Raw genomic sequence first — 11,448 nt, 5'->3', positions numbered from 1 at the left:
CAGGCCACAGATGACCCATAAAAAGTTGTGGCTCTCCTGGGAGAATGGAATAATAAAGTACAGACCTTCCTGAAGGCTCTTTCTTATTTTTCAAACGTGCTTCAGTTATTTATCATCACCTGATTCGTGAAATATTTTTTAAAAGTTGTGCTCTAATTTTTATCAAGTTGGAGAACTTTTTTTCTCTTTTTGTAAGAATATATTAGAGCAAGTGTAGTTTATAATTTCAGTTTATGTTTTTTAGTCAATTAAATGATATTTTAAATATTATATCAATTCAAAAGTAGATTCCTCTTTAATAGCTTTCTTACTATATTCTCATAAAACAAGTCATTAGAATATGTTGTGGAAAATGGTTCTATAACAGAATTTATTAAATATTTTCAGGTTTATTTAATTAGTAAGAGTTATAAAAGGGAAATATAACTTTTTAAAAAGTTCTCTCCTGCTCAGATTAGATGACCCTCAAATGACAACACTGATGCGTTATTTCACTGGATATATTTCTCATTAATTGCTAAAGTTCAAGGTTCAATTTCCCCTCCATAAAAAATGAGTTTTTAATAAAAGCTGGTACAGCGAAGTGTCCAATTATTGCTTTCAAGACAGCTGGCTATCAGCATTCCTCCTGAAGCCACTTCGCACCTCTGGGCAAGCTAGAGATGCACTTTTAGCTTTCACTGAAGCTCCACTGGGAGAACTCCAGGCCCTGTTAGTGACCACACAGCATAGTTACCTTATAAGAAATGCAACTCTTGCCTATTGCCCAGCTAGAGCTTATTCTATGGTTCTCAGAATTAATTTTAAACTCTTTTATCCATAAAATTAGATATTTTATAAATAAAACTTCCAACTTCCTGCCTTATTAGAAACTACTTAGTTTCTTCAAAATGTTATGTTGTGTTGTATTTCCACTCTGTTTCGGGATAAACATTCCACAGGATTGAGGTGATTCCTTTAGTTACATGAGTATAGAAATCAAGCGAGAGTATTCAGCACAAGTACGTTCTCAAATGACTGACGCTGGTGTTAGAGTTTAAGTGGCTTTGGCTTTTCATTATAATAAAGCTGAAATAGACACCTAAGAGAAATACCTCTTTATAAACATTTCCTTGCAAACGTTGGCCTGTAAGATCACTGAACTCTTCTCTGTGCCACACGAGGATGCAGACAGGCTCAGCGGAAGAAATCCAATGCCTACAACACAAGGAAAACTCCATTCTCTATGGGAAATACTGTGCATGGAGTATTTGTGCTGCTGTCATATGGTATTCAGCCTAGAAATCTGAAGAAGTTCAACTGTGCTTGCCTAAAACCAAACCAGACATGCTGCATGCTTGGTGTTAACTGTTGTGTGAGCAGCTGTAGTTTTCTTTTCTTTAAAATAACTTCCAAAGTTTCCCAGAACTTCCAATGACATTGCATATTCATATGAACTAAACCGCTTCAGACGATGCCGTTTATGTCTAAGCCTTCATAGTGTAATATGACTATTAGCAAATAAACTAGGTACTTCATAGGGATTATCTAATTTACTTCTTACTTCCTTATAATGGAGATAGTAATATTATCCCTATTTTAAAGTGAGGCGTAGAGTAACCAAGTGACTTGTCTGAGATCACAGAACCTGCGACAGCATTGGGATGTAAACCAGGAAGCCTGATTCCCGGGTCCACCTTCGTACTCGTTATATAGCCAGCTCAAATGACGACGCTCTCCATAGGTTTATCTCTAACTATTGTAATATTCACTTGCAATGGATGATTAGTTATAATGCAACTGTTAGTGAAGAGAGACTGGATGGGATAAAAGGGACCTGCTGTATGTCATCAACTTCTCCCTGGCCATTGCGCAGGAATTGTAACAATATTTACTGAGTGCCGCTGATGAATCAGGCATTGTGCTAGGAACTGTAGAAGGTTAAAAGATGAATAAGGATAATCCTGTTCCTCCAGGCACTTAAGATTTGGGGTGGGGGGAGAGAGAAAGAGAGAGAGAGAGAGAGAGAGAGAGAGAGAGAGAGAGAGAGATGTTGACACAAGTAATCACTAGGTCCAAGCAAAGTGCAAGGGGAGTAAAAGGAAATGAGATTAGAGTTTTCTGTGGCAATCTGGAGAGGCTACGTCAAGAAGTAAGATTTTCACAGTGCTTTGAACAACAGAACAAGTGGAACCTTGAAAGGCAAACAACCAGCAGGCAGTGCTGGTGAAATAAAGAAAACACACCTTGGACTAGGAGTCTAAGTAGACATTTAAAAAATCCAAGCTTATTTAAAGCTGAGTATCAACTTTACCATCTGAGCATCACTGGTTGAATCATTCTATTTCTTTGTGCTTTAATTTTCCCAGTTTAAAAATGTAGACTACATTTTGGAGTTGTAGTAAGAATTAGATGAGATATGTATTTTGAGAATGACTTGTTAGTAAAGAGGCTATGAAATAATGACTCTTTTTATTAGTTTTTAAGTTGTAGAAACAGTGTTTAAGGAAAAGACCAGAATGATCAAAGGTATACAACAAACACTTCATACTTCGCTAATAATTGAACTAGAAAGTCTATTTATTGGAAATCCATTATTTGCTGGGCACTTTGCACATATTATCTCATTTTTTTATTGTTGAGAGTATTACAGATGTCCTCCATTTCCCCCCATTACTCCCCTCTACCCAGTTCCCACCCAACCCCAGGTCTTCACTTTTTTATTGTTGAGAGTATTACAGATGTCCTCCATTTTACCCCAGTGCCCATCTCTACTTAGTTCCCTGGCCTTCACCACACTATTATCTGTGTCCTTGGATTAGGCATATATGCATATAAATTCTTTGGTTATTCTCTGCCTTCCTCCCCTTCTCCCTTTCCCTCTGAGATCCATCAGTCTGTGACATGCTTTCAGGTCTTAGACCTAGTTTGTTTGTTGGTTTATTTTGTTCATTAGATTCCACATATAAGTGAGATCATGTGATACTTGTTTCTGAATATGTACAAAGTGTAACAGGGTCTGGTTTATAGCAGGCATTTGGGAAATGTATGCTAGTTATTATTTACTTATCTATCTATTGTCATCTACCTATCCCCGATGAGCATTTCTCCCCGCCCTTGATTTATACCCTTAATCTTGCCATTACTAATAATTAAACCATTTTTTCTGTCCTTCTAGTTTACTAACTGCAGTACAGTGTAGGGAAGACTTTGCTTTGGTCTAAATCCCAACACCATCACAACCTCATGTGGCCTTGATTATGTTATTAACCTGCTTATTTCAGCTTCTTCATCTGTGAGTGGGCATCAGAATAGGCCCCATGTCATTGTGGCTGTGGTGAGAAATAAACAACGTTACAACTATACTGTAGTTAGAACAGTGCTTAGCACATATCAAGCACCTCATAAATGGTTACCTAAATTAGTCACTACCACTTTAGTCTAAGGTACCTAGGGCCCTCATCACTATATGACTCTGTGGTCAGCTCTACCTCATACTATCTCTTTTCTTTCACATTTATTCATCTGAATTCCTTTTTGTACCAGAAGCTAAAGCAATGGTTTAAGAACTTGAAATTACAGCATGTTTCTCTCCAGATTAAAATTAAACAGTATCTTTCCAAATTCTTTATCTGTTTCACAAGGCTCTACATAGCCTAGTTCAGGCTTCCCACCTCCTAGGTCAACAGTTACCCTGCACTCTTTCCATTCCTCAAACATGTCAAGTTCATTCTTATTTCAAGGTCTTTGCAGTTCCCCCTACCTAGGATGCTCTGCCCCTGGATCTTGGCATGGTAGACTCTTACTGTTCAAGTCTCTAAATGTTACTTCCTCAGAGATGCATTCCCTAACCATCCAATCTAAAGCAGACTTTTAGTCACTTTGTATTATGTTGCCCTCTCTTATCTTCATGACAGTTATGCACCAGTCTTTTGATGTTTTATTTCTACTTGTCAAGCCTGATTCTAAGAATAGTAAAGAAGACATACAGTCCCTTCTCTCGTCGAACTGTCTGTCTTCTTCATAGTCTCAGAATCAGGCTTGGCAAATAAGGGCTCAATAAATATTTTAAAATTAGGAATGACAGTAGGACCTACTTCATAGGTGAGCATTAACTGAGGTAACATATATAAACAGCTTATTATTAGCTCACGATGAGGGGTCAGTGGATGCCAACTTCATTGAGCTGATACTTGGGAGTATAGAGCTCCATGTAGCCCAAAGGCAAGAGGGAAGAGACAGATGGCTCACAAATAAATACATTAATAGAGTATTTTCTCTGATAGAAGTATATTCCAGGGGTTCTTGGCATGCAAGGAAGGGGCTGAGTTTCCAGGAGTGGCTGGCAGGCTGAATGGAGGAGGGAGCTCCCCAGGCATCTCAAGGGTGAAGGTATGCCTACAGGGGGTTGCATATGCCAAGCTCTTGGGGCGGAAGAACATGTTGACGTGTTGCAAGAAGTTTGAATGGGCTGGAACTCAGGGTGCGTGTAGGGAAGTGATAGGATGAGGCTGGAGAGGCTCGACTCTGGAGGGACGATGGGGGTGGTTTTCCAGGAGCTTTAACCTTTTATCCAGGGCAGATAGTGCTCAGCAGCATTAGAAGCAGCACTTCTGGCCCATTTGTCACCACACTGCTGCTTTGCTGGACAATTCTTTGGGTGGGGTGGGTGGGCTGGAAACCAAAGACTAATCCCAGGATTGACCCATAAGTGCAGATATTTTTTCCCTCTGAGATCTAGAAGTTTTGCTGACTGACGTACAAATGACAGGGGTTCAACTATCAGGATGAATGGGGGAAGTAATGTCACTGACTTGTCCTTACTCTCTTTATCCTACCCCAACTTGGATAAGACCAACAATGTTAGTATACCCAAGGAGTAAGTAAGGCTTTAGGGAGCTCCCTTGAGGTACTACTCAATTGACTCTTCGACTTGAATGCCCCATCTCCTCTCTGTTTCCCTTCCTCTCAAATGGAATGGAATTGGGAGTGGAGTGCAGCACCAATTTCTAAGATGAGGGTTCTAGGTACCAGACCTAGTGAGATGCTCTGGGGCTTCCTCTTCCTCTCCGTGCCCTTATCCCCCACTCACCCACTACCTCCTCCTTCTCTTCCTCCTCTTCATCATCACCAGCCTTTATCAAGCTTTATATGTGCCAACATTGAACTGAAGTGCTTTAGATTTATTAGCTCATTTGTATTCATGACAATCTTGGTGGCTCTACTATCCTAGTTTTACAGATAAAGAAACTAGTCTCAGGAAGTGTCAGTACTTTGCTCACAGTCACTCATCTTGAAGGTGACAGAGCTGAGATTTCAGTCCCAGATCTGTTTGATTTCAGAGTCTGTGGTCCCCATGTATAGCTGGGAAGTCAGCATGGGGGGACATTTTCTCACCCCCTCACTCATGTTTTGCCAAAGCTGCCCCGAGTTGCCATTTTCATGAGGCCAGCAGCAGCAGATGTGAATGAGAAAGTGACCAAGTGAAGACAATGCACCACGCCAGCCTTCAGCCCTCAGGTTTTCAGAAGGCTTTTAAGCAAGGATCCAAAGGGTGAGAAATGTGGTGCTGAGATCACCGGCTCCCAGGCAGTTAAACTCCTGGGTTATTTGTCAACATGCTCTTTTATCTTTACATGTCAGGGGGCACAGTTCTATTGGACAAGCTTAGAATCCATGGAGGCATGTAAGTTGCAAAACATCTTCACTGTCCCATTCTTTCAATAGCTGTTTGCACAATCTGTACAGAGCTCCCTTCTCGCCCTGTCCAAGTAAGCTGGTGATGACACGTGCAACCACTGAGAGAAGGAGCACTTTCTTAGTGATAGATGGTTTAACCGTCATTGGGAAAATATCTTACTGCAAACTTGCCATGGATTATTTTCTTCACATTTTGTTTGTTTTGTTTTCCTTTGGAGAAAAGGATTTTTATGAGGGTGAAATAAAGTGCAATTGCCAGAAAATGATTGAATAAATTTTTTTATTTCTATGATACACTGAAATAATCTTCCCCATAGTAATCCTCCCAGTATTCTTTGTCATGACCAGGTGAAATGACTGAAAACTCCCCTCTATCTTCCCTCTTAGTGCAAAGAACCCTCCAAAGCCAGGATTCTTTTTATAAGAATTAGAAAGCTCCTTCAAAGGACTCCCATGAAGATCATTGTGAGATGTGCGCTTGGTGATTTTGACAGTCCACCTTAACTGGATACCCGCTTCTTCATGTGCAAAATGATGAGATGATGATGGGATAAGATGATTTCAAAGGTCTCCTTGAACAATGCAATCCTTAGCTTAAAGCCCAAGGTTGGTACTAGATAAGCACCGTGTGGGGTGCAATATAAGGTAGAATAACAGTTCTTTGTAAGACGAATGGGCCATAAAGTCATAATTTTGTGCCAGTCTAACTTTTCCCCTATCTCTGGGGGTCCAAGGTCCATGCTTTTTATCTTTATGTTTCAGAGCCCATAAGAATACTTGGCACATAATAAGTGCTCCATACACACTCACTGAATGAAACTTTGGTATTATCTGGCACATAGTAGGTGCTTTATAAAGCTTCAAATGTTTCAAATGAACCAGAAAAGGTGGAAAAATGGACAAATGGCTAGAAATGACCTCCATCCTGGACCACAAGCTCAGAACAGAAATAACCTTTAGAGATACTGTTATTCCTCAATACATGGGAGTCCTCTTCTTTGCCTCCTTTGGAGTCTGGATTTCTTGGTGGTTTTTGCATATTGAAATAGATGTGCCCCGGTACCTTCCATGCTGTTCTCTGGCATCAGTGCACCAGACTCACTGCAGCTGCAGTCCTCAGTCACACACTGATGTGCACTCTTTGAAGACTTCAAGTCCTTCTTTCTGATACGTTCTTAATTGCTTTCTCCTGGGGTCGGTGCATCTGGGAGCCACCCGTTTGCACATGTGAGCTCACATCATCTTCAGACATCATGGCTGGCTTCCCTTCCCAAAGCCACAGTTGCAGCAGTGTGAGTATGTGAGTATGTAAGCCTGGGTAGGGTTTCTCTGATAGTGTTGCTTCATCCTAGGGATGGAGAAAAGCCAGGAGGAAATATGGATGACCAACCACTGTGAGGCCTAGGTCAGATGTTCAACCAACAGCCATTCTACAATTTTGGCATTTGAAAAGCATTTGAGTGTCAGCTAGGAACATGAGTGGCACTGAAAGGTAAGACCATCTCACAAAAGCTATATTTCTAGCTTTCCCATGCCTTTGGGAGAGAAAAACAAGCAGATAAATTAATAATAAATAACAAAACAACAGGGGAAAATACCAACAAAGCAAACTACTGGATCCCTCCAGTTAACTTCTGTGTTGCAGGACAAGCAAAAATACTTCTAACACCACAAACGGACATAAATTTGACAAATAAGATGAAAGCTAACATAAAGCAGCTGAGACTTACGGGTTTACAGTGGATGAATAGGGTATTGGTATTTACTTGTCTTTTTTCCCAGATGAAGTGGTACATTGTCTACCACCAAACTGATGCAAAGGAAATCAGTCGCCCTGCCTTTCTGCTAAATAGGAATATGCCATTTCATATTCACCACTAGTGAAACAGACAAGATGTGTGATAAAAATTATACCCAAAGAGAGAAATGTAGTTAGTTACCAAGCAAATGCCATTTGATGGGATACCATGTCATGGTGCCAATGTAAACAAGTTTACAAATTGATTGGACAAAATTCATCAGTTTTGTTCTTGCTGGTGCAAAGAAAGTTGCTTAATGCTTTTCCTTTAAAATACACATTTTGGGGAATATATTTCTTGGACATGAAAGTAGCTTGTTCACAAAACTTTCCAAATATGTCAGAGTATTAGTATCCAAGGAATAAAAGAACGTGCACCCCTTTGTAACCAGCTATTATAACCATCAAATGTAATCACACTGAGCTGTGGTTGCTGTCACATATTTTAGCGTATGTGTCAGCATAGCCATAAGGGTAAGTGGTCTCTTGGCTGAAAAATTAGTGTGCATTATTTCTAAAGCATGTAATATCTATAATTAATCTACATTTTGGCTCATACCACCATGTTGACAGGGCAGTAACATAGTTGCATTTATGATGCATTCAAATTTGTGACTGAAGATCCTCACAGCCTGGCCATGAGAGGGGCACTGCCCATGCCTTTAAACAAGCCAGCATGTCTTCCCACACCCGGTGCACTGAATTTGCATTGGTTGGCCCAACTAATCTGGCCATTCTGCTAATGAGATGAAGGTCACGCGTTCACTGGCCCATTAACCCATTAGTACACAGAGTTGAAGTCTTTGTCACCAGCACATTCAAAATCCCCACCCCTGTCTGGATAAGTGAGCCCTTACTCACAACAAGGGGGCGCCTGAGTGAGTGGGTTGTCATAAACGCAATGTGGCTCCTGGAGGACCAGTGTGATTGGCTGTTTCAGCTGCTAGGGGTTGAGAATATTTGCTGCAGTCACAGAATGGCACAGGCACAATGCATTTGCACCTGGTATGGATTGTTAGTCATCTGTGCATTATTTATTTCAGTGAATAAAAAAAAAGAGACCTTGGGAGGCCAAACAGAGCTTTGTCACTTTGGCAAGCTGTAGCCATCAGTCGCTGTGGCCACTGTTTCGGATTTCTCCACATGGGGACGATGCAGGGCATGCCTTACTGTCCGTTTTACAACTCAGACTCCATCCATGTTACCCAGAAAGCCTTGCTCTGATGCACTCTGCAGGTGTGAGGAACAGGAGGTGGTGTCAGACTGGGTAAATCATTAATAATGGAAATGAAAACATATGCAATTGTTTTCTAGCAATGAGAAGGATCAAACTAATTGGCTAGTTCTAGTTCCACCTGGGAGATTGTTGGATTCTAACGACTTAAAAAGTAGAATGAAATTGTTTTCAATCATAGTCTTTAACAAAGTTATATCCCAATTATATCACCAAGACTATATCTAATTCTCTGTTTATTATATTTCTGTCATTATGTGCATATATTTTGATTTACTGTTCCATCACCACTGAATGCTGAGACTTTACTAATCCAGTGCTTTTCAAAGTGGAAAGAGACCAGTTTTTCAAAATTTCCAATTTATTGTGCACCAATCTGTGGCCCTGCTGGACATAATCAGCGCCAGCTCACACCTCATGCTGTTCTCCACGAGTCTGGCAGCATCTGAACTAGTCAGTATTCATTCCAATGATGAGTCCAGCGATAGTGCAACAATGTCAAGTTGCAATAAAAATCTCTACATGCATCTTACTCTTAATTGCTTACTTTGTCGCAAACCACTAGCAGGCAGAGAACATATTGGCACTGGTCACAGACAATACTGTAAGTAGCACCGTACAATTTAATGCCTACTTGATGTCCTGGAGGTGGTGGGCAAAAGAATTGGGAGATCCTAAAATATTACTGGGCAGGGGATGCCATATTCAAAGTGGTGCGCCATGAAGATTTATTCATTTGATATTCAGTACTGAGAAGTGATTGAGTTTGATGGAGGCGGGGAGTTCTCCAACCTGGAGTAAACCATGTGAGAGTTTATAAAGAGCTAAAGGAACACAGCCTGTCCTGGGGGATGTGTGGTGAACAGATGTGCTGTCTTCTGTGCACCATCTATCCGGGGTATTTTATAAGTAGACGGGAGCATTCCAGGACTGCCTATGTGAGTTGGGCATAATACTGAAAAGCTTCTAGAGATTTCTCAGGAATCACGGACAGGTATGGGGTAGCAGAGTATGACAGAGACCCGGTAAACTGGAGAACAATGCCCATGTAAAGGCTATAGTGCACAATTCTAGATAAATCTTCTGAGTTTAAAAATAAGTAAATAAATACACAAACCTCTAAGTCTTTACATAAGAACTCCTAATTACTTACCTATTAGTAGCTATCAACTAATTTAAATCATTGAAAACCCTGGTGCTAGCTAAAAAAAAGAACCCCCAAACGCATGAATAGGCAGCTTGTGTGTGACCCTTGAAAACTCCTGAGATTTCTACTGATGAAACGTATTCTAGTAAGTTCCATGGAATGTTGGAATGTCAACTTATTTGAAGGTAATTCAAAACATAATTTTATATTAACATGAATAGGGAAATGTATGACAAAGTAAAGAGTGAAAATTCCAGGTATTCTTCAGATACATGAGACTTCAAATAAGTGTTGAGGTTATAGGTGATCTAGTAGCTTTAGTCTGGGCCCCCTAAAACTTGGGGAATTATTCCCCTTTCCCTGCAGGAGTTCTTTGGAGAAACATTCTGAGAAGGATTATGTTACTCATTTTGTGAAAAGAGCCTCAAAATACGGAGTCCATTTAGTGAAATGCCGTTTTTATTTAGTTAAAACACCTACATGGCTTTAACTATACTAATTATCTGAGATAGTTCATGTCAGAGTCAAAACAAGAGTACACACCATTTTGAGGAACCTCATAGCAAAATAAATATTTGTTTAATTAATTCTGTTATTGCAGATACTTTTGATGTAATTTTGTTGGGAATATCCATGCCCACATGAGGTGCACTATTCTGATATCAGTGATCAGTGCATGCTTACAGAAATTCTATATTTTCCAAAGTTCTGGGGAAATTTTACTATGCTAAAAATTGGTAAAGAAACCTTTGACAGATGTGCTTACATTCTCTCTAGGACCTTAGCTAAATGCTGGCATCACCCGTGCCTCTACGGCTGCCAGCTGACTAATTCTGAGGTGATAAGCCGGTAACAGGCACGCACTGGACTCATGGCTGTGGGTGCTGTAAACACACACTTTTAGGTCCTTTCTAAGGCGCCTCTTGTCGGCAGGCCACCAGTCCATCCTGCCCTCTTGAGTACAAAGAAAAAATTTTCTTGCATCTGAAATCAAATATTGGATGTGCCAATATGTGGACTAAGTTTCCCTGAGTGGAGAATGCCCATGTAGCAGCTGGGAGTAAATGAATCTGTGTAAAAATTCAGGCCAGTGGGAGCCTGAGCCAGGCACTTATCTCTAAAGGCTGCAGATGGAGCAAAGACTGAAAAGATCAGGGTGGGCTTTTATGGTCTGTCTTAGATTGGGATCCCCCAGAAGCAAACCCTGCAACAAAGACCTGAATGAAAGTGGTTCATCTGGGATCTGAAATAGATACCAACAGGGAGTGGGGAAGGGAACCAGGAAAGAAAAGGAAGCCCATCAAAGGTGCATTCTGAAGCCAGTTATAGCTGTGAGCATCCAGAGCGCAGGCCCTTTGGGAAACTTGGGTGCCATTGTAGAACCTATGCCTCAGGGTTATTCCTCCTGAGGGTTGAGGGGCCTGAGGTATCTGTTCACCCAATGGCTGGAAAGCTGTCAGGCAAAGGAACACAGGTCCCGGCAGAAGTCCAGAAGTCAAAAGACTTTGGAGGGTAAAGGCAAGGAGATAAGGGAGGTGGGCTACCAGTAGCATCAGTTTCCAGACTTTCAGAGTTCCTGAAGTTAACAGC

This window comes from Myotis brandtii, unplaced genomic scaffold (assembly GCF_000412655.1).
Source record: "Myotis brandtii unplaced genomic scaffold, ASM41265v1 scaffold217, whole genome shotgun sequence".
In the NCBI taxonomy this organism is placed as follows: Eukaryota; Metazoa; Chordata; class Mammalia; order Chiroptera; family Vespertilionidae; genus Myotis; species Myotis brandtii.
This window is presented reverse-complemented; position numbering follows the sequence as displayed.